The sequence below is a fragment of the Calliphora vicina genome, chromosome 1 (assembly GCF_958450345.1).
Source record: "Calliphora vicina chromosome 1, idCalVici1.1, whole genome shotgun sequence".
Taxonomy (NCBI): Eukaryota; Metazoa; Arthropoda; class Insecta; order Diptera; family Calliphoridae; genus Calliphora; species Calliphora vicina.
The window spans coordinates 118,977,653-119,002,312 of NC_088780.1; the positions used below are offsets into that span (position 1 = coordinate 118,977,653).

Genomic DNA, 24,660 nt, shown 5'->3' on the forward strand with positions numbered 1-24,660 from the left:
AAGCTACATTACAAATTCCCATGGCAATTTGAACTGTTGAAATAATTTTAAAAGGTCTTTTTTTGTATTTTTTTTTTACTTGTATATATTTTATGTAAACATGAATATGCTTGCATCTTTATGTATGAGAATTGTTAGTTTTATTTTATGTTGCATACTTCCAGGAGTTCATTAGTTATTGCATAGTTTTTGTATACTTATAGGAATACTATTCAAACAATTGACATAAATTGTCATTACTAACTTGTGCATAAAATATTCAACTTTTGCTCAAAAGTTTTTATTTAAGCTTTTTTCAAAATTTTTATAGTCATCATCATTAGAATTATGAAACTTTTCAGTGTAGTTGCAGAAAATTTAAAGGTTTTTATTTAAATTAAATTAAAAATTATTATACATATTAGAAATTTAAGAGTTTAAGACATTTTATGGTGCATTTAATTCTAAATAAAGATTTTATAACATGAACCTCATGGAGATTATCTATATATATAAAAATTAAATGGTCCATGTATGTAATGTCATCACGTGAGAACGGCTGGAGCGATTTGGCTGATTTTTTTTTATTCGAAATTTTCTGGAGATGGTTTGTAAAGAAAAAAAAATTCAAAAATTCCGGGTAAAACTCGGAAATTTTTTTGTTTGTGAGTCCAGTCAACTGTAATAAAAAAGCTCCCTAAAGTATGCAGCACAAATATAGATATTTTATTTGAAAATAAATAAGAACAGGCTGGTGTGCGTGGGTTGGAGAAACTTGAAGAACTAACATTAGGAAATGCTACATGGATCAACTAGTTTAAAAACAAATATATAAAAAACTGCAATTTCTAAAAGGATAGTCCGATTTTAATCAAATTTAAAATAATACCAATTTCATGTTTTTGTCCACAAAAAACATACTTAGTTATTATTTTAAAACTGTTGCTTCTCTGTACTGCAATCTAAGACTGGCCGACCCTAAATTTTATGAAGATTTGGACATAAACTTTGTTCTGGGCGCTGATATTTATCCCCGTCTTGTCCGACCCAGCATACAGCCAGAATCAGTCGGATCTCCAATGGCTCAAGACACCACCCTAGGCTGGGTAATAATTGGAAAATTTGGCGTCTAGATGCAAATCTCTATTGTTGCTGTATAAACATTTTTTTCTTTTATTTTATGATTTCTATTAATTTTTTTTTTTCGAATTTTTTGTATCGGGAATTGTTATTCTATTTTTATCCATATTAAGAAATGAATTGTACAAAATAACATGAACTATTTACCATTTTTGTATAATTTAAATTTATTATTAAACTTGAATTTTGTAAATATTCTTATAATTAACTCCGGATTTTAAGGTTGCATGATAGCAAGGGGGCCGGGATGTTTATGCGTAAAATGTGTTTGTTTTTTAACTGCCCAAATTTAAAGATCCTGTGCTGTACAAAAACTTCCAGTCGACGGGAAGTTTTTGAACTCTCACTTGCTCTCTTTTACTAAAGTATATTTTATCCGTGTGCCTTAAACATAAAAAAGAAATTGTAACTAAATTTACTTACCAAACAACCCCAGAGAAAAAAGGTTCGTATAACCAGAATAAAATATTATTCAAAGTACACAATTAATCCCCCGTATTTTTATTTATAAAAATTTGTTAAATTTGTTTACGCTGCATCCCAACACATACATAGTTATTATTTTAAAACTGTTGTTTGCTAATAGGGGATACAAATCTTTCAAATTTTTTTTTTTGAATTTATATTTCATGCATAAATAACAAATGTATAAATTTTTGGAAAAAAAAAATTGTTTTATGTGCATTTAAAATCTTATAATTTACCTAAACTTGAAATTTACTAACAAAATAGTATGTCAGCTTCGGAAGGCTCTGGACCTCGCAGTAATAAAAATGTTGAAATTGTTTTTCTTTCATGATATTTCTCAAAATGTTACCTTTCAGAAAAATATAAGTACATTATGTACATTCCTTAGTGTAATATTTAATATTATTGTATAAGTCTCTTTGCCCAGCTAAACTTAAAGCTTATTTCAATTATAATTTTTCTGTATTTTTCACATTCAACCAACATCTGTTTGTTTCATCAAAAATTCACAAGATAAATTATCTTTCCTCTTCCGTTGCTTTTATTATTATTTCTCTTACTTTTTGTCTGTTTTCAAAAAAAAAAAGTAAAACACACATTAATAATTTATTTTGCTAAATCAACATTACGAGATTGTTTTGGGGAAAAGTAGTCTTTTATATATGATGAAATGAGTTTGTCTAAAGTTTAAGGATGGTTAGTGGGGGTAACCACATTATAAGGGTTGTTGCTATTTCAAAGGTAATATAATTTTAGTGTGTGCTCTTTTCTAATGTGATCCAAAAATGTTTAGATGCAATTAAGTTTGTTATTAAGTTTGTGACATTCATTCTATTTAACGATAATTCTGTTAAAAAATTTTATGAATCACAAATATATATGTATATTTAACTATATCGCTTGGAATTAGTCTAAAATGTTTGGAAATAAGTTTTATGTGAAATTGCTTAAGCTTTTTGCTGCAAACAATTTTGGAACACACTATTGTCCATTGACTTAAATACTTTAATTTAATTTCGTAATTTTACCTTTTGTTTAAATGTTTTCTGCAGACATTAATATAAATATCTAAAAAAAACTTTAGATTCTAAAGCGTAATTACTAACTTTGCTGAAAACTCTAAATATTCTGCCTACCTTCAGGCTGAAAGCCTACTTTCAGTCGTTGTTGAGAACTTTATACTGCCTAACTTAAGGCATAATATACAATAATATTTAAAATTCAACATCTTTACTATTTCTCAAACAAATTATCATATTTTGCCGTTACCCATAATGCGCCAAAAGGTCTATGGAATAGAATACATAAACAAAGGCAATAAATATATATTACACCAAACGGATATCATCATCAAAACAACAACAACCACCATCAACAAAAAGAAAGTATAATAATAACATTGTGTCCATGTTGCAGCATTTAAGGCGTTTGTAGTAAAAGAAAAACAAGATTGTATTACATTGTAGCTCAATAAGTTTATAGCGGTTTTATGTCAAAACAAAAGCGGCAAACATTTCTGCAAGAGGGGAGGGAAAAAACCCAAGATAATAAAGTAAAAGTCATACTCTAGCAAAATAAATGGGTAAGGGGAGTTTTATAATAAATGATGCTACAAGAAACGTAAAACAAAAAATAAGAATAAAGTGGTTGATATCAGGATGTTTGATGATAAGAATCAAACAACAATGTTGCCTGTAATAATGTGTTACAAACTACATGATTGTTTTATTTTTTCTAATTTTTTTTTTGATGGTAACATTATTAGTTACACAGCAAATGTTAACATTTTTCATAGCATATATTTTCGGTAGGGTAAATTACAACGGAAATGCTTTAGTATCTACTATATATGTCGCTGTAAATTAAGATTCTGCTTACAACAAAAGTTAATAATAGTAGTCGTATATTTCCAAACAAAACCGGGTTATAACTGTAACAAATATTAACTGGTCTTTAGGGAATATAAAACAGACGTATAGTAAAAGTAATGGTACAACCTAAGAGTATACTCTAACTTACGAACACCTAAAAGTATGCGACACACAAACATACAAACAGCAACATTTTCAAGAAATTCATTTAACCAGCATGTGTTTCTTATGAAAGAGGGGTCATAAAATCGTATTCAAAAAGAAAATTTATGAGAAATATATAAAGTGTTTAAGTATGTTGTATATACAAAGTATATAGTATATGTAGAAATCGTGTATATATTCACGCCTACTTAATGATTTTATATCCATGCGTAAATAAGAAGTTTAATCAAATATATTTATTCTCACATTCTCATCACGCCTTATTTATAATAGTAATTTAATGGAAAAACTATTAAGAAAAATGCCATTAATATAACAAAGTTTTTGTTGAATGTGTTATACTATTTTTGGCTGCTTTCATGCGCTTATAAGTTTTTGAAATAAAGCCTAAAATTATGTGAGGTTTATTTTAAGCAATCGTAATTTGTTTTATTACTAAAATCTTTAAAGATTCATTTCCTCTATTATGCTTACATGTTTCATTTTGAAAGAATCTGACTGATTTCAATTCGACATGCAAAATTTTTAAACATTTGTGAAATTCAAAAATTATTCAATATTTATCTCTAATACATAATGATTAAAATTTGTCTGTTAGTTAAACAAAAACAAAAATTCTTTGGAAAAGTTTCAAAGCAATATATTTTATGAGTCCTAACATAATCTTTTTTAAATTTTAAAATAAAGAAAATATTGAGATTTATTTTTCTTTTTGCCGAAGAACCGCTATTAGTCTTTGATTTCAGGAAAATGAACCTTACGGAAATTATGATGTGAATAGTTTTAAAATAGAAAACGCTTTAAATATACAAATAGGGGCTAATCTATGAAAAATTATACAAATTTTATTATCATATGGTGAATATATTTTTATGCTATTGTTTACTTTCACAATTTTTGTCTAAATTTGCTGAATTTTTTAATATCGGTGACAGTTTTTTATCGCCTTCCACAAAAATTACCTCTAGTATCGATCTAACGAAAAAAAAATTGAATAAATACGAGTCCTAAAATAATTGATATTACAGGCATTTCGTGTTTTCAGAAGGCAGGCAGTCGGACAGACATAACTAGATCGTCTAAGAATTTTATGAAAACGCAACATCTTTATCGATGATGGGTATAAAAATAGTATTAATGATTATTTGTACTTTGATAACATGTAACAATCATGTAATGAACAGTATTATCGAGTCCCATTGATTAATATCTTAATGAGTTTCATTAAGGTAAATCCAAATTCCAATACCCAACTTGAGATTCTTTATGAACTTTTTCGCGTATATATGTAATTTTCATTAAAAATTTCTAGTGCATTCGCCATAGAAGTTTACCCAAACATTGAGAACATGATAAGCCACAATAAATTGAATGAAATATTTGTTGGAGCAATAACATGATTGAATTTAATATTTACAATAATTTAAAATAAACCATCTCGCGCGAGTATTTGACTTAAATTTGTTTTTCTTTGGCATGTGGTATTTGCTTAACATTGTTTTATCAAAAATCTTCAATTACATTTTTATGTTCATCCAGATTAATTATTTTATTTAAGCTTATCAAGTTTATGTCATTAGAAAGAAAATTTGGATTTTAGACACCTTAAAAACTACATTAGGTCCGTTCGGTAAATTTTCGAATTTTCCCATACAAACATTTTTACCAATTTTGAACTTATGAACATTTTTATGTCTTGAAATTTTGTATTTTCGTTTTTCTGCAAAAAAAATCAGAATTTCCCATTTGATAGTTAAATAGACCGAAAAAAATGCGTTTAATGTAAATTCGACTTTCAAAATACATAGTAAACAAAATCGATATTTCCATTTATTTTTTATAGTTCAGTCCTTATAACACATACATTTATGTACATTTTATTGCCGTCAAAATATTTTACAAAATCCATTTACCATCTCTCTTTCCCTATGTTTTTCATTATTTTCGTTTTTTGTCGTCAATATAAATCATAGTATACTCTGGGGGATATACCCAAAATAAAAGTAAAGAAAGTCTTTAAAGTGTTTTAAATCCCTAAAAACAACTCTGTCTCTAAGGATTACATTTCTATTTTGTATCCAACAAAAAGTCTTGAACAATCTCTAATCTAATGCTAATAATTACGTGCCGATTTTATACGTTGATATGATTTTTTGTTGTATGTATTTTTTAAACAAGGTTTCATATTACAAAAATGTATGTACGTATGTATATGTCTTGTATGTTATTTCAGGCATTTTTCATTGATCACTCATGTGCACATAACCTCCTTCATTATTTATTTTTTTTTATTTTAAAATAAAAATTTTCTTACAATTTCCAAAGAAATGTTTTAACAAAATCGATTTTTTTGTTGTTGCCTTTAACAAGTGTGTTGGCGTTTCATCTTTTTTTTCTAAGTTTTGTTAATGAATTTATTGCTTCGTTTTAAGTTCTAACAAGTACATGGTGCATAAATCCAAGTTCTTTGGCTTAAATGCAATTAACCTAGTTTTTTGTGCGTTGCTTAAATTGTTGTTGTGGCTATTTAATGCAAATGTCTTGCGGTGTGACCAATTGCACTTGAAATCAATATTTAATCCATTCATTTATATATTCACTAGAGTGTCCAAAACACCGGCAAATTTGAAAATCCGGTTTAACCGAAAAAATGTGTTTTTGAAAAAACCGGTTTTGATTAGTGCCTTTTAAAAAAACCGGTTAAACGGTTTTTGTCTTCAAAAAAACCAGTATATATTAAATTTTTATTTAATATGAAAAAGTTCTCCTTAAATTTATTTTTATTTGTGGACGCTAATAGGAAATTTGTTAAGAATTGTGTACTAAATCCTCGGAAATTTAGCTTTTTTTAATTCTTAAGGATCTATCTTTATGCAATTATTTTATGTCTTTTACGAAATATTGTCAAATGCTATAATTTTCTATAAAATAAATCAATATTTTAAAAAATGGTATCAAAGTTTTTCATAAATATGTTTGAATGAGCTTTAGAAAATATATTTCATTAAAACCGGTTAACCGTCTTACAAAAGCCGGTTTGTCAAAAATCCGAAAAGTTAAAAAAACCGAAACTGGTGGAGTTTACAAAGATGAAAAAGCCGGTTTTCGGTTTTAGATACTCTAATATTCACCCATGTAAAGACATTTACAACGATGACGGCATTTTCCATGGCGACACATTAAATGTCATTTATTTTAAATTATAATGTTAAGTTTTTTATTCATTTCCTTAGTGAGTACATGGAGAATATTTCTAGATCACAATAAAACAGGATTAGAACATTTTGATGTTGCGAGAAAAATGTACCAATTGTTATGTTATGTACGTACTGTGAGTCAGAAAATTCACTCATATTTATTTGCGAGGAAGATCTCGCAAAACTTGGTGCTAGAAACTGGAGGCGAAGCGCATGGAAAATTATTCTGAATTATTCTGACCTAAACGGTTGTTGTTTATACCCATATAAGTATGTAAGTGGTAAATATTTTATTAGCAATTTTTGAAGCACACAGAAAAAAATATATTTAAATTCAAATATTTATCACATATTGAACTAGTTTCAATTATTTCATTATTGAATCAAGTATTCATGTGCTCAAAAACAAAATTTTCTGATATTTTCTATTGAATTTTGAGTTTTGAATTTGATAATTTTGACAATTGAATATACAATTTTCGTTATTGGTTGAACTTTAAATACAAAAATTATTAACTAGATAATTTTCGTAATTGAAAACACAAAAAATAACAAAAATGTGTGAATATAATCTCTAATCCGAAAATGACGATAAATTTAACACGATCTCGAATGCGGTGATTTAGCCATTCGATCATGTCATGTACTACATATTTACAGTGTGGGATAAATGATGGGGTAAGGAAAAATGTTCAATACACTCTATTAGTTGATAATCCATCTGCATGAAATTACAGAAAATACTCAACTCAAACATAAATTAAATATGATTATATTTAACACTTAAACTTTATATAAAAGTGTGTAATTTTAATTATTTTACGTAACTTTTTTTAGTTCCATGAGAATTCACTACTTTCCTCAGAAAGATTCTTCTACTTACTTTCTTAGATAAAGTTAACTGTCAGAATTTTTTAACTAAAACTTCTACTATTTCCTCGAGGTGTAAAATATTTCTTAATGCGAACATGTCTGCAAGTGTTTTACTATTTAATTCACCAAGTTTAGTTTAGTTAATTAAAGAAACATTGTTAAATACCATGAATATTTGCACATATGTATGTATGGATAATTACAATTAAAACAGCTTAGCACATGTTAAGGTTAATTGTTCTCAAACATGTGTTAAACCACGAAACCTTAGAAAAATCCTAAGTGCTAAAAACAATGTGTTGAAAGTAAATTGAGTCCAAAGTTGTTAGTACAACTTCAGTTTCATAAACTAAATCAGTAAACTATTATGAATGAAGAGAACAACAAATGATTTACTTGCCAACAATTAGAAGTATTTTAAGTTTAACCCATTTATGGACAGAAAAGAATGAAACACTTGCTCAATTACTCATTTCCTATCTCCTGCCCCCTCAAACAACTGTGACTAATAAACATAAATGTTGGCAACAATTATTAGCTTGTACAACAAACATTATAAAGCTCCATAACGCACCACACCACATCATCGTTATCAACGTTATCATCGTCATACTTATTATTGCCTTATTTTAGTAGCAATGAGCCTGCCTTCTCGTCTCATTATGTTGCTTTCGTATACACAACAATAACAAGCAAGCAGGCAACAGCACTCATGTAACAGGCTTAACAAATTGCTTTCCAACTCATTTGTCAATGTGGCACCACTCACTAGTTAAGAGACCTTTAACCTTCTGCCTCATAAATTTCAAAGCATTCCATGCTTCTTTTCTCTGTTCCTTTGCCTAGTTTGTCTACTAGTGTAACAACTGAAATCTGATAAATTCAAAAAACAAGATATTTTCGAATGCGAGTGTAACAACAACAAATCGTTCGAATGTTAAATAGTTGAGTTGAGTTAAATAAAATACAAATTGTTGTTGTTGTTGTTCTTGTAATACGCATGAAATTCCTTCGTTACAAGGATTACAAACGGCCACCCTGTTTTTGGTAGCTGTTCTGGGTACGTTACTTTTCTTTTGGGTCCAGCATCATCAACAGAAGAGTAGGTACAAGAGAGCAAATGTTGTTGCTTTTGTTTTGCTCGTTAGAGTATCTGTGTGTTAAATATGTTCAGGGTTATTTTGTATGAAGAGGGTTAACTCAAGTGGATTTTTTTTTATTTAAAACATCCACTTGTTTATTCCAACGGAAAAGTGTCGAGTGTTAAAGGATTATTTTTTGTTAACAAAAGCATTTGTTTTGTCACACAATCTATTTTTATTTATAGAAATTTTGAACGATTTTTTTTAGGGGTTTTAAGTTTTTTTTTTTTTTGGTGTTAATGAAAATGTGTTGTATGTGGTTGAAAAAATATTATAATTGGATTTATTTTCTTACTATTGCTATCTTGTTGCAGGTTTACTTAAATATATATTAACAAACTATTTATGAAATATTAAAGTTTCTATAACATTTTGAAGAAAATTTATTTAACCCTCCTACAGTCGCACAGTGGGTTGAATGGTACCTAAAGTGGCGATTAATTCATAGAAGCCGTAGTTTTAAAATATCAAATTTTTTTATTGATGAGTTATTATGAGCACATGAAAACACACATTTTTTTAACAAAAAAAAGTTAAAAAAAAAACTTTAAGCGCATTATTGTTTTTTGGAAAAAATACCTTAGCTCACAATTTATGCTATAACTTTTGAATGGAAAGCGATAAATTAATGAACGAAATTGGAAATTAAAACAAACTTAATGTGCTATTCAAGCATTCAAATAATAAATTTATTATATGTATTTACATTAGTATAAATTTAATTTATAATCCAATTTTTGTTTTTCACAAAATTTTATAAATGTACACATTTTTTCAAAAAAGTCACAAAAGAGGATATTATAATTTTTTAGTAATGAATAATCATAAATACATAAAAACACAACTTTAAAAAAATGGAAGAAAACATTTTTTCAACTTGTTTTGTTTCAGTTCGTTTTTTAGCAACAGGAGTTCTTTTTTATATATAAGCAGAAATGTCATATTTTAAAAGCATTTAATGAAATTTACCCGATCTCGCCCTGAACTTTTTTAAACTCAATCTATATATCGAAAAAACCCCAATAATGGAGCACTTAAAAAAAAAACATAAAAAATACTAGTCGCAATCATTCTCAATCGAGACTAGTCACAATGTATCAAATTGATAACAATAAAAAAGGTGAGTTTGAAAATAATATCTTCACTTTTTATTTCGAAAACATAAAAACAATATTAAATTCAAAGTATTTAAAAAAATAATAAAAATAAAATTGCAGTAAAAATATATTTTTATCAAAAAATAACTTAAAATTAAGGGTGTTGAAAAAAATTTACAATAAAAAAAATGTTTGCCTGTATCAACTAGATAAGTTGCAACTAACGGAGGCTTAAATTTTATTAAAAATGCTGGGTTTGAATTACCGCATTCAATTGTTTAATTGAGTTTAATTGATAGTTATTATAACCTAACCCACCATAGAGTATACCGATAGACTCAGAAACACTTTCTGAGTCGATTAAGTGATGTCCCTCCATTCGCCTGGCTGGTTGGCTGTAAATCATGCCATGTCGATTAGAGTGTCCCAAAATTTTTTTGTTTTGGAATTTTGGAAAGCATATCTCTATTTTTTTATATATATAAAACTATAGTTAAATATGAAATTTTATCTTTCTATCATGATTGCAACCCGATTTAGTTTTGAGGTGCATTTACAAGGGTTTTTGTAAAAATTTTGCCATTAAATAATTACTTTTGCAACTTAATTTAAAATATGTACGTAATTGTCGTTCTAATAAGATATAAAACACACAAATTGGTTAAAAAATGTTAAAGTTATTACAAAATTGCCAGGCCATTAACGTGTCTCAGGCCACTAGAACAAGAAATGTAGGAACAAAATGAACATATTTTGAGAAATATTAAAATAAAAGCTCATTTTTATTTAAAATATATTCATATTTACTTGTATATGAGTTTTTGTCTTCATAGGATACCGTTCACCTATTCGCAGGTATGACCAAAAAAAATATTTTTTTAAGGCAGTTTCAAAATTCCATTTTAAAATTTTTAAAAATTTTGTTAAACAAATTTCAGAATTTTTTGATCATCACAGGGGATTTATTTACAACATAATAGGGAATAAAAATATGAAAAAAGTATGACAATACCTCCTATAGTTTTTCCGTACCTGCGATTTAAATTTTGCGATTTTCGAAAAAAACTAATTTTTTGGTCATATTTTGGCGAATGAACCGAATTTCCTTACTGTTATGATTTTTAAGTAAAAGCTATTTAGAATATTATAGTCCAGGTAATTCTAAATATAGTCTGAAAGTTTTACTAAAATCGAAAAACGTTAACCCTTAAATCGTGAAGGTCAAATGTCAATTTTTTTCAATATTTGGAATTTCTAATGGAAAGATAGCGAAATGTTATATATTTTAAGAAAAATATAACATGATGTCTACTATTTATAATAACAGCACAAAAATTAAAATTAACCCTTAATAGCACTTGGAGTTACACCATCAAAGATCGCCCAGACTAGCCAAAAAATTGTTGTCAAACTCAACTCAGATAAAAATTAAAAAAAATCCCTCATTTTTTAGCTATAAACCCATTTATTTTAAATTTTGTAAATTTCAATTATTTCAACTGTTGAAATCAACGATATTTACAATAATACCGGTAGCTGATCTGAAAGTGAATTTAATCATAAGGTTTTCAAATATTTTTTGAGTGTATTCCATACAAAAAGTTGGCATTTGTTTTCCGTTCGTGTTTCTTATATTAAATTTTTTTTTATAAATAACTGGAAATAGTTTCATACGAAAATACAACTTTTATACAACTCTTTATAGCAAAAAACTAATTAAAATTAATCATCCCAAGAGTAGCCCCATTAAACTTGGCAATTATATAATTAACTGATTTTGTAATAAATTTGATTAAGGCAACATACATACATCACACATCCCCCTGTTGTGGTGGACCCAAAATTAACTTTATTTATTTTCTTGCCAAAAACGAAAATTAATGTGTGTGTCTCAAATGTAATTAATTTCATGGAATTTTCTTTTTGATTAGATTATAAAAACCAGAAAATAATTTCTTATACTCACACTAGCACAATAAATTTAACCACATTTTTTTTAAAAGAAAATTAACAAAAAGTTATAACTATGTACATAGTTTACAAAGTAAGTAAGACAAATTGAAAAAGGTTTGACAGTTAAATATGTCATCGTTATAACAACAACTTCAGTATGAAAAAAAGATAACTAAATATTGAAGGACAACGACTATGTCAAGAAAAACTAACTTTATACCCGAAATAAATTAAAAATAAAAAAAATGCTTACATACAATGACATTACAGTGATATCTGTCACATTAATTGTCACATTGACTGTCTTTTAAATGTTAAAATAATTATTATGACATTTTAAGTACATTTCTATTTATTTTATGTTTGTACAAAGTTTTTTGTTAATTTCAATCATTTTTGTTTCATACAAATGTAAATTTATTAATAATTAATTTATGTTTTTAGTTTCAAGGATTATTTGTGTGACAGACAATAATGTGTTTTTAACACACACTTACATGCTCGTACATATGTATTTACTTGAATTATATATGAGTTTTTAATTTGTTAATTTATTTGGATTAAAGTTGAAATATATTACTAAAATTTATACAAATTATAATTTAATATTTATGACTTTCAAGTTCATTAATGTAATATTTAAATGAATTGCATGAGTTATTAAAATACGTTACTTTCAGTTTTATCATGTATGTATTTGACCTCCATTTAAACAAATCTTTATTTAATTAAAGAAGTTTTTAGTTAAAATAAATCGTAATAAAAACATTTTTAATCGGTTGTTAAAATCATGCTTTCTATTGTGATGGTTATTACAACTTTGTGATAATGCTGCTTTAAGTTACCGTGAAAATAGATAGACTTAACTTCTCTTATCTTGGACTATCAATCCTAATGAAATTAATTCAAACCATCGAATGATAAAAATTAAAATAAATTAGTAGTACTAATTTGTAATGATTTCATTTTTCAATTTGGTACCTTAAAGATGCCACCCATATTCAAAAATAATTTTTAAATTTATTAAAGGTTTATAAAAAAAGAAAATTTCCATACAAATTGTTGTTTTATTAACTTTAGATAAATTTAAAAACAATTTCTGAATACAGATTAGTACTCTGTTCAAAATTTCGTGCGAAATGCTGTCAAACTAAATATAAAATATTTGGAATGAAATATACATCTGGCAACCTTATTTTTCCACATGAAATAACATAAGCAGCACTTCTTTCGCACAAAATTAAAACAAACAGCTGATCATTTGTTGCATATAAAATTTTTCGCATGAAAAAAACATAATTTTTCGAAAATATGAACAGAGTACTGGGCTTATGGGGGAAAACATTTGGGAAAAAATTTCAAAAACATTTTGATTCAAACAAAAATTCAATATAATTTTGGGACAAGTTTTTGTGAATTGTTGAAAAAAAAATTGTAAAAATTGTGGGGCATTTTGTACATATTACTTTTTAAAACTATTTATAAAGTTTTAAAAATAAACGTAATTAACGTTATTACATACTGCAGTGCCTAATTTCCGGTGCTTAACTATATATATAAAAATTAAATGGTCCATATATGTAATGTCATCACGTGAGAACGGCTGGAGCGATTTGGCTGATTTTTTTTTTATTCAATTCGAAATTTTCAGGAGATGGTTTGTAAAGAAAAAAAATTCAAAAATTCCGGGTAAAACTCGGAAATTCTTTTTTTTTTGTGAGTCCAGTCAACTGCAATAAAAGAGCTCCCTAAAGTATGCAGTACAAATTTAGATATTTTATTTGCAAATAAATAAGAACAGGCTGGTGTGCGTGGCTTGGAGAAACTTGAAGAACTAACATTAGTAAATGCTACCGGGCGAATCCGGGGCGATCAACTAGTTGTTAATAAATCTTTAAGCATATACTTCTAGTTAATAAAAAATGATCTACTAATGACATTTTTATACTCCCCATCAAATAATATGTTGGGTATATTGATTTTGTCATTCCGTTTGTAATATATCGAAATATTGGTGGTAGAACCAAAACATAATATATCCTGGGTCCTTATAAGATTCTAACACGATCTAGCTATGTCCGTCCTTCTGTCTGTCTGTTGAAAAAACGATAGGGCCGAAACGAAATTTTTGGCTGAAATTGTCCACAATTATTGAAAATGGGCAATATCGGTCCATGATTTCACCTAGCCCTCTCCGGAATACTGTTTGAGCTGTCATAAATATGTTGTTTATGCGTCAATACTGATAAAATTTTTCCCGAAACATTTGTCCCTAGTCCCCATACAAGGTCTTCCACAGAAAATTAATTGAACATTCGTAATTGTCTTCTAATAATAATTTCTATATTAATTATAATTAATATCGTAATGAAATAATTATAATTAATATCGTAATGAAACTAATTTTTCTATGAATCTAAATCTTTCTAACAACTTTTGTCAGTATCGATCCATAATTGACCCTACCGCTCATATAACTCCTATAACAGAAAAATATTTTATTGTCACATGTTGATAGTGGGTATACAAGATTCGGCACTGTTGAATAAAACACTCTGAATTGTTTATCCTAAATTCTATAACCTGGCAAATTTACTAAATATTGAAATGAGTACAATAGAAACATCATAATTTTGCTATTAACATTTTGTATTAAAGTTGGAAAAACATTAAATAAAAAAGCTTAAAAATATATTTAAAAAATAACTTTAATTTTTGATAAAAATGTAAAATTTTTTAATCATGTACATTAGGTATATAACTTATTTTGGCGAAATTTTTGGCATACCACCACGTGATGGCCAAAGTTGTATAAGGAATGAAAATCATTTTTTTAGGTCATTTGGAATCAAAAACATCACGCACCAAAACCAATTTCTAAAATAAACCAATTTATTTTTTTTCTCTGAAAAATTATATAAATAATTTCATATTTTTTTGGCAAGTGTGAGGAATACTTCCCTTATTTAAAAATTATCTTTTGAAGTATGTCCGAAGTTATTATTAAAATAAATTATATTGTATTTCAAAATAATTGAAAATATTTCATTAAAAACTTTATTTCGTTTGGTGCGTGAACTTTTTTAACAACCGCGAAAAAATAATACCGTGGTTTTTTATATTTTTAATGCGCTATTCGACTATGCTATGCCAATTTACAAAAATTGTAATTGTATATTGGTCCCTATTTAGAAATTAAAATAATGCAATTCTAAAGCAATTATTTAATAATTTCATTATTATTTTTAACCAGAAACTTATACAAATTCAATGTTTAACCCTTCGCTGCAAGAATTTTTAATATTTTAAGAAATATTTAATGGTTATCTAACTTTAATTCAAAATATTAATCGCAAAATTGTCTAGTTTTAGCAGCAGTCAAAAAAACAAAAATATATTTTAGCTGTGTTAAAAATATTAATTTTTCAGTTTATTGGATAATTCTGCATAATCCGTAATCGAAACAAATTAATATTAAATTAAAAACTGGCACTCAAATCAGACCACAACTTATAACCGTAAACAGTTTAAAACATATTCAATTAAGTTCCACGCTCCTGATATAAAAACTAAATGTAAAAATATCTTGAAAACTAAAATTATTAAAAAAAAATTATATAAAAAAATGTTTAACACATTTGGCTGACGAGTAGTGTTATTAAACATAGAACTAGTAAGAGCCCTGTGTTTTAGCATTATCATTATTTATATCATCTTTTTAAAAACTTGACTCTTAGAATTTTAAATATTTTTTTTTAAATTTCAAACTTCTCACAAATTTTAGAAATATGTTTTGATTTCAATATAGATCTTCCGAAAACTTAAATTTTTTTCAGTATAATCTTATAACTTTGAATACATTTAAATATGATTTAATACGGAAAGATATTGAGATTTTATTTTGCAAACTGTAAATTCAAAATTTTGTGTCCAATTCCTTAACCTTACTTTCAGTAAATTTTCATATTAAAAATTGTTCAAACATTTTCAAATTGGACTTATGTTTTTGATGTTTAATTATTTTATGTTAATGAAAATTTAACTTCATATTGAATTAAAATTGTTTAAACACTAATAACTTCCCCCTATTTTTGCAAATCCCTATGATTTTTTAATAATTTGTATGAAAATATTTTAAAATCTTCCTTCAAGCATTGAAAAATTTCTTCTACAAAATCTTTCCATTAGAAAATGTTCAAATTATTGTAATATTATAATGAATTTTAAATTCAATTAAAGTTTTAATTGAGTAATTACTATGAGGATGATAAAAATTTTGTTATAAAAAAGAAAATTGGTACAAATTATAACAAATTAAAAAAACGAAAAAATATTACATAAGTATTTTCAGCATGAGTTTAACTGAGTGAAAAAAGAGGATTTATAAAAGAACCTAAAAATCAAAGCAGAGAACGAAACCAAGACCTAATGTTTCACTGCCATAATATTCCATAGGTACTCAGCTGATTGCTAGCTAAAAGCAAAGGCGATATAAATGGCTGAATAGCAGCAGCAGTTTCAAATAGCTGAATAGGTACTAAAAGTGATAAAGTGGAAAATGGATTATATTTTGTTCGTTATTCCGTTTTGTTGTTTGTTTCATTATATACAAGTCCTAAGTAAATCAAATGTTTTTTTTATATATATATACATATAAGTATATGTATGTATATGAATACATATACATGTATTATTATATATAAAGCTATATAGTTTTTAAGAAGTATACACACATTTTTTAGTTTGTATAAGAGGCCATTAAAAATTTAAATTCTATAGATTTTTTCTTGCTAGTTTTTTGGTTCGTTGTTAAGAAATGTTTTAACGATTTTTTTAAAAGAAATTCTTGGAAAATATTATATAATATTGTTGTGTGTTACATACCTGTATCGTTTGTGGTTATATTACTTAGACGATTTGTGATAAAACCGCGTAGATTTGAAACAACCCTTTGTGGTGAGTTGGGACCACTGCCGATAGAAAAACTTCTGAATTTCGAAAATAAAGCGGCCGTTTCACCCGTGCCACTGCCTGTGGCGGCGTTAGGATTTGACTCGTTGGACGCCACTGTCAAAACTTTCCAAAAAAATTAAAGTTGAAAAAGATTCAAAACTTTTTGTTTAGCTTTTTTTTATATAATTAACACTGTATATTTGTAACTTTTTCTATATATATTTTTTCAATCGTTTCCACTGCAGTTTTCGGTAACTTTTTTTATATTTTAGGTTTTCGTTTTACTTTTCGTATTTTTTTTAATTGAAAACAAAATAATTGATTTCCATTTATTTAGCTTTTTAAATTAATTTAATTAAAATTTCAGTTCACTTGGACACACTCTCTCTTCACACTTTATTTTTCGGATAAAAATAACATGTATTTAACTTTTTATTTAATTTTTTACATATATTTTGAAGAAATTTTTGGTGTGAAGCTCTGAAATTCTTTTGTATATTTTGATAGTTTTTTTTCATGAATAATTGTATTGAATTTTTCTACACTAGACGACGATCAACCGTTTGTATTGTTTGTCGTCCAGGCCAGAGCAAAGGTAACTTCTGTCTGGTGGCTTAAACACGTTGAAAATATCACATGCCTGTGTATACACGGTGTTTTTTTGCCTGGAATTTTAGTACCAGTCGGTAACAGTTGAACCACCCAAATTGCCACCCACCCACTCGTTATATACTTAATGGCATTTTTCTATTTCCTTTGGAAACACATACACATCAGAGAAAGTATGGGTATGTGTGTGAGTGTTTGGCTCTTTTATTATGTGGGGTTTTTTGTTGTAGACAACTGTGTTTTTGTTTATCCTCTCTCTCAGGATACTGGTTTTTATACGCCTGCGTTTGTTCTCATTTCCTTAAACTTTCTCACTCGCTGGAACTTTCTCTCTTGTTTTAATGTTGTATTAACTTGTTCTTATTACTTCAAAGCATAAAAACTCAGCAACAATAATACAATTGCTTGTTCTCTCCTGTATATGCGTGTCTGTGCATGTTTGTTGTTTTTGTTAATTTTTGATTTTATACAGTAACAAAATAAATTACACTGTTTTTGTCTCCATACAACTGTTTTTTTTTTGGGGATCTCATTGTATTTGTGAGTGTGTGTGTACCCTTTACACCAATTGGCTTGAAATATTTTGTTTATCCCATTTATTGTCTCAACTACGCGTTTTGTCTGTATACGACTTTTGTTATGTTTTCGTTGTTTGTTGATTTTCTCATGCTCATTATATTCGCTTATTTTAGCAAAAAAACTGTGGTTTTTTTGTATCACAATTCTTATATAATTTGCTATTTAAGTGTATTTGTTTCACTTTGATCAGTCTGCTTTCAGAAATTTAATTACTATTTGAAATTGAGCATAGTTGTAATTGACAAAAGCGTTTTGTTAATAACAGAGACATTTTAAATAAATAAACAAAGAAATGGTTAATTTTAATGCTAGCTTTTTTTTGGCGGAAAAAATATGCAAATTATTTAAGTCTGCAAAAGCAAATATTAATTTGAACTTGATTTTTTTAAATTGACTTTAAATTGAGCAAAATAATTTCTGGAATAATTACCCTTTACCTATGAATTTCACAGAACTTTGTATCTTTTAGTATGGAGAACTTAGTCAGTAATTTTTAGAATTAAATACATTGTGCATCAAATTTCGGGTTATTAAATCTTTCCCGAATGAGACCAACGGGAAGTGATAGTAGAACATCAGTAGACCAAAACCCCAAAGGGTTCGTATTTTAAAGTTATGCGACTTTCAAGTTCAGCTTTTTTGAGCAAAAATTTTTCATATATATTTAATTTTTAAAATTTAATTTGTATTTGTATTTTTTTTACATAGTTTATATAAAAATGAACTACATTATATAGCTCGAGGTCTTTTCTGCTCTGGTGGATGCTATGTAGAACCAGAATTTGAAGTAGACAAATTTTGTAGTTCACTTCCTGTGTTTTCTTCTCCTTCATCATCGTAATGCAAGTTCTTGCTCCACCAACAAATTTCCGCTAATACAGCATCGGGAGACTATTTTCCTCGATATCTGCAAAATTGGTGTTAAAATGTATTGGGAGAAAAAAATATATGTATATTAAAAATTACCTCATTTCAAATGGCATTGCAATTTGGTGGTACTGTTCATTATTGCGTTAACAGATATCTGATAGCTGTCAGACCTATTTTTCCCAACAACCCGACAATAACTTCTTAGATTGATTGATTGCCAAGCAATCAATTCGTTTTTATTTAAAATATCAAATTCCTGATTTTTGACCAGCTTCCGAATGTCTGGACCATTCACAACACCTAAAGGAAGAAAAGTTATAAAAAAATATATATTTTAATCAAGAAAAATATACTTATTTTAAATGTTTTACCTTCTTTTAATTTACTTTCAGTGAGTCGGGGGAAAATTTTTGCTAAAGTAGTGTAAACTTCATCCCTCTTAACCACAGTTTTCAGAAAACTTTTTACTATACCGAGTTTTATATGTAATGATGGTAATAAAACTTTGTCTTGAGGTACCAGGGGATCTTCAATGACATTGGCATTCGCATGTTTGCTTAATTCCCTACACTTCCATTCATGATTTGCTTATTGATCACCCTTATATCTGGAGTCCCAGTCACATAGAAAGCACATGTATTTAATGTATCCAGATTACAATCCCCGAAGAATTGCACTTTTTGCACCATAACCGTTAAATTTAAAGAATTTAATTTGTAGAAATACAAGTCTAAAAGTATTGAGTAACTACTTTTGAGTATTGAGTACTCAAACAATATGGCAAATACTCGATACACGATACCCACTACTCAATACTTTTACGGCAATATTCAGCAATTCTCCAAAAATTGGTAATTGCGTATCTAAGTACCAAAAACTATAAAAATAAAAAAATAAATCTTCAAAAAGTGTTAAAATTAATGAATTTTAAGTATATTAGGACTAGAGCATTCAACTAAAATTACTTTATATAAATATTGACTTAATTCAATAGATTATTCATAAAATATATATGAAACATTTTTACTCAAAAAATCTGAAAGGCGAAAAACTTTAAAACACGAGCTAACTTTTAAAAACCCTTTGGGGGTTTTGGTATACTAATTATCTACTTTCATTTCCCGTTGGTCTCATTCGAGAAAGATTTTCTTGTTGCACAGTGATATTTAAGTTTTTTTTTTTCAAAAAATTCGTTCGAATTTGAATAATCGTTATAACTTTTTTTGGAGAATTTGTTAAGACATGTTTAGCTATTATAATTAAATTTTTATTTTTTTTACTTATTTTTAATTAATATAATAATTTATATTATATTTATAATATCAATTAATAATTAATATTAATTAATTATGAAAATTACACCGTAAAGCGACATTTTTCGCTTTACCAATACCCACCCCGGTTTTTATTAGTTTAATAATATTTTTTTCATTTTGTTTCGATTTAAATAAAATTTAGACTCACTGAATAAACTTTAGAGTTCTTTATAATTTAATAAAAACATTTAAACCTTTTATATGGTTTTTGATTTTTTAAAAATTTGTTCGTCGGATATAATGCACACCCAGTTCAAAAGTGACTCAACTCAAAATTTTAATTATTCAGAAATCGAAAATAAATATATATTGAAACATAATGAAAGATATTAGTGTTTTTTTAGTCACAGTTAACAACAACAGAATACACTGATATCTTTTGTATAGACAAACAAGTGTATTATGCATAGTTTAAGCGTAAAATTCATTTTTTGGGTTTATATAACCCGACAAATTAGTTATATACCTAATGTACATATGAAAGCTGTATGTGCTAGAACTTCATACTCAGTTTATCTTTCATTATAATATTTATACTTTTCTCACTATAACGGCATAGTATAGGTAGCATAGGTATCAAATTAAAGTGGAGGATTTTGCTATTTCGGTACAATTATTTGCTTTAATCTTTTAGAAACATTTAGTGAAAAATATGTTCTTAAAAAATTTAATCCTGTTATATACTTGAGTTATTTCCATAAATTATTCTAAAGAAAATAGTTCAAAAAGTCTTATTAGTTTAGAATTTTTTTGTTTGAAACACAACAAAAAATTGATTAAACTAAATTAATATAATAGGATATTATGACAATATGACTATAGAAGACCATTTGAATATCCAAATTATTTGAATTTATATTCAAAACTAACTAATTCATTTTATTAAAAAATTGTTTGATATTTTTTTTGATCTTGTTGCACTTGATCAACAAGAAGGTATTAAATCAAAATTTTAAAATTTTCAGTAGAGGTTAATAGCTGTTTGTGGTTACATTTTAAGATAATTTTAAAATTCGAATATATCATAGTAAGCAAATTTCATTTGAAAATAGTTTTACATGCATTTTCTCTTATATTGTTCAAATTATTGCAAAAAATCTATTTTTTGAGTTAATACCATACCATTTTTCTGAACAAAAGTGTCACATTCGAAATGTGAATAATGTGAATGAAGTAAAACAAATGTTATCAACAAAGCAGTATCAACTCAAAATACAACCAAATTTATATAAAACAATTTGATTATTATTTTTTTTTGAATAAAGGCTTAAATCAAAATAATACCTTTTTTATGAAAATAATACATTTTTGTTGATATGATCATGAAAATGGTCTCAAATGTGGTTTTCGAGATGAAAGAGTAATCGGAATACGTCAAAAATTTTACAGTAGATAGATACTGATGTTAGTTGATTTCTTGCAAAAAGTTAAATTTTAAAAATTTTTTCAATAAAAGCTGAGGGAAATGTATTGTTTGATTTTGTGATTTTTGTGATAGGTCCAATTTCAGTAAAATATATTTTTTTAAATTTATTAATTTTGTGATGAATACGAAATTTTGTTTTTCTGTGTATATTTTTTTTTATTATATAATTAAAAATTGTTATTTGCATTTAACTAACACAGCTAAAATTTTATAATTTTTATAAGTTAAAACTAATTTTTCTTTAGAGATATCATCTGATATCCATATCGCCATACAAGGTCAAGTGTAAATTAAAAGAAAAGAAATTCAAATTTAAAGTCCTTTTAAAGAACTTAATTAAAAAACTGAAAATGCAGTACAATAATATTTTGTCATACGGCTGACTTTAATGTACATTAGAGTTTCCTGTATATAAAACTTTGAAAAACGTACATAGCTCAGAGAATTTTATAAAATTGCTAAATTGGCATCATTTAAAATTTGTCATATAATCGAGGTACCCCACTTTGGGGCGTTTAGGCTAAGTCCTCTCCTCGGTGTTGAAAGTCCAAATTCAAAACCTAAACTCAACTTCAGCTCTCTTATAATCAATTTTACTAAAATCGGATTATCCGTTTGCAAACTACAGATTTATTTCCACTTTTTTTTTTAATTATCCCATTGTGCAATTTTACCATTGCCCAAATTGGAAAAAATGTTTCAGATTTAATTTGAGATAATCAACAAATTTCGCTTATTGTTGCAATTATTGTAGGGTGTTGCTGATATGTTACAGATGTTGAAAAGTACTTTGTGTATTGATAATTTATAATATAAAAAACTAAAAAAATATTGATTTTCCTTAATACAGTAAAAAAAATGTTAAATACCACCAGAAACATTTGTCTCCTCACCATTTAAAGGATATTCAGCTAATGCAAAAATGCTTGACCAACGAAAACATAACCACCCACTGAAGGTCTAAAATACAAGAAAAAAATATTATATACAGTAAATGTCTTAAACTATTTTTATTGCTGATTAATATCAGCTGACACAATTGTGCAGATACTTTTTCTGCTGCTACATATTTCTTGAAATACAACAAAGCCACAGCTACACATATATAAGAGATTCTACACTTACACCAAAACAAGACAAATTTCAGTTTGTTCATTCACAATATGAACAAATAAACTACAAATGAGGAATGACTACAATACATCCTAACCTGTTACTACAAGGTATAATCATGTGCAAAATGTATTATATCGGACAATTTGTTGCAAACAAGGGATGGCTGTAAACACAACCTGCAGTATTTTTCCAGATGTTGAAGAGTGTCCTTTTTTGTGTTTAGTTTTTTTTTTAAACAATAGCAAACTAAATTTTGAAAATGAAAAAAATAAATAGGATAATAACTTAAATAAAACTGTAAATGTTTTATTTGTCTTGTCATTGTGTATGGAATTATCTAAGTATTTTCGTTTTTAGATGGGGTTTGCATCAATTTAAGAAATTTCACAAACATTAAAAAAAACCTGTACGTATAAGTAATATGACAAATAAATGTTATTGCGTTTGGTCCCGTTGCACCATACTGATTAAAAGCAGTTTGATATTAAAACATTGAATCATTCAATTTTAAAACCACTAACGTCGACGATTTAGGTGGGAATTGAAAAAAAGTTGTGTCTAAATATGTTTCATTAGAGTTAGGCCCTAATTTTGTAAATCACATCACCAAAGTGATATTTATATGGAAAGCAAAAATTAAATTTCAAAAATTTTAAAAATTTGTTTTTGCTTTACATATATACAAAATTTTCAAATTATGAAAGGCAAATCAACCCTTGAATTTTGGTGCGTTTGTTCTGTTAAGAATTTGTATATAAAACAAAAACAAATTTTTCAAATTTTGTTTTTGCTTTCCATATAAATATCACTTTGTGACGTGATTTACAAAATTAGGGCCTTAATTTCAAAAATTTGATTTGCGGGTATCATAATTTTTCTGAAGGTTTTTGCGTAAATAAAAATAATGGCGTCCTTTTTTTTTGCAAAATTATCACTCCTTGTGGTGGTTTAACGCACCTAAAGACAAAGCACATTTTTCATTGGCCAAGTTATTAGCGAATTTAAATATTCTTACTGCTATATGCATAAAAAAACCTTATTGTAGATTTAAAACACAATTTTGTTAATGAACACTTTAGCTTTAAAAACCATTTATAAAAGTATTGTATTCATAAAAGTTTGATAAAGGCACAATAACTAAAAAACTGATTTTTGTCTAAGCTGGCAATGCTTCTCATTTATTTCCCCTTTTTTGTTGTTAGTGTTGCTTTCAATTAGAGTACAATATTCGTTAATTTTCTTTTCTTCATTAATTGTTTTAGTAATAATACATTTTTGAAGATAACAACTAACTAAAAAAATGTATATCTGATTCTAGTAAATTTATATTAAGCTAAAATGTATTAATGTACAAACTTTTTTATATAGTTTATTTCAATTATTATTTAAAGTATTCGAATGACGAATATTCTGTGATAAAATAAACATCACTGTTTTATAATTTGTTTTATTAATTTATTTTTATTGACATTTTGTTAAATTTTAACAAAATTTAATGAATTTCTATGTGGAAACACATAGTTTTAATTCCGGAGTAGGTAATTAGATTCTGTGGACCTTCTTCCACAATGTTTACACATTTTATTACTATATGGCGTTGCAGGTTAAAAGTAAATGACAAAAATGCCAATGAAACTCACTTGTGAACCTCATGTACATAGTTCACTGCCGGAGGAATATCAAACAGAATCATATACTATTAAAATGGAACTTAATCGCCAGCGGAGTGGAAATTGTGTTTAGCAATTGCAATATTATCATCTATTATTCCAAATTTATCTTTAAAATCCTCTTTTTTAACATAAAAAGTAAAAAGAATTCCTTAAAGTAGGTTTAAAGTAGGGTTGAACCTACTATAAAATTTTTACATTTAACAATTGTTTATCAAAGGTATTTAAAGCTATTA

At 26.8% G+C, this 24,660-nt stretch overlaps 1 protein-coding gene across 1 annotated transcript in view; it reads right to left on the bottom strand.

Moving 5' to 3' along the window:
- ChAT (Choline acetyltransferase) overlaps window positions 1–16,968 on the bottom strand; it is a 115,795-nt gene extending 98,827 nt beyond the window's left edge. Inside the window, exon 1 of the mRNA XM_065515635.1 lies at window positions 16,770–16,968. The gene's annotated coding sequence lies outside the window, so the exon portion shown is untranslated. The remainder of the gene's footprint in view (window positions 1–16,769) is intronic.
- Window positions 16,969–24,660: the final 7,692 nt, after the last annotated feature.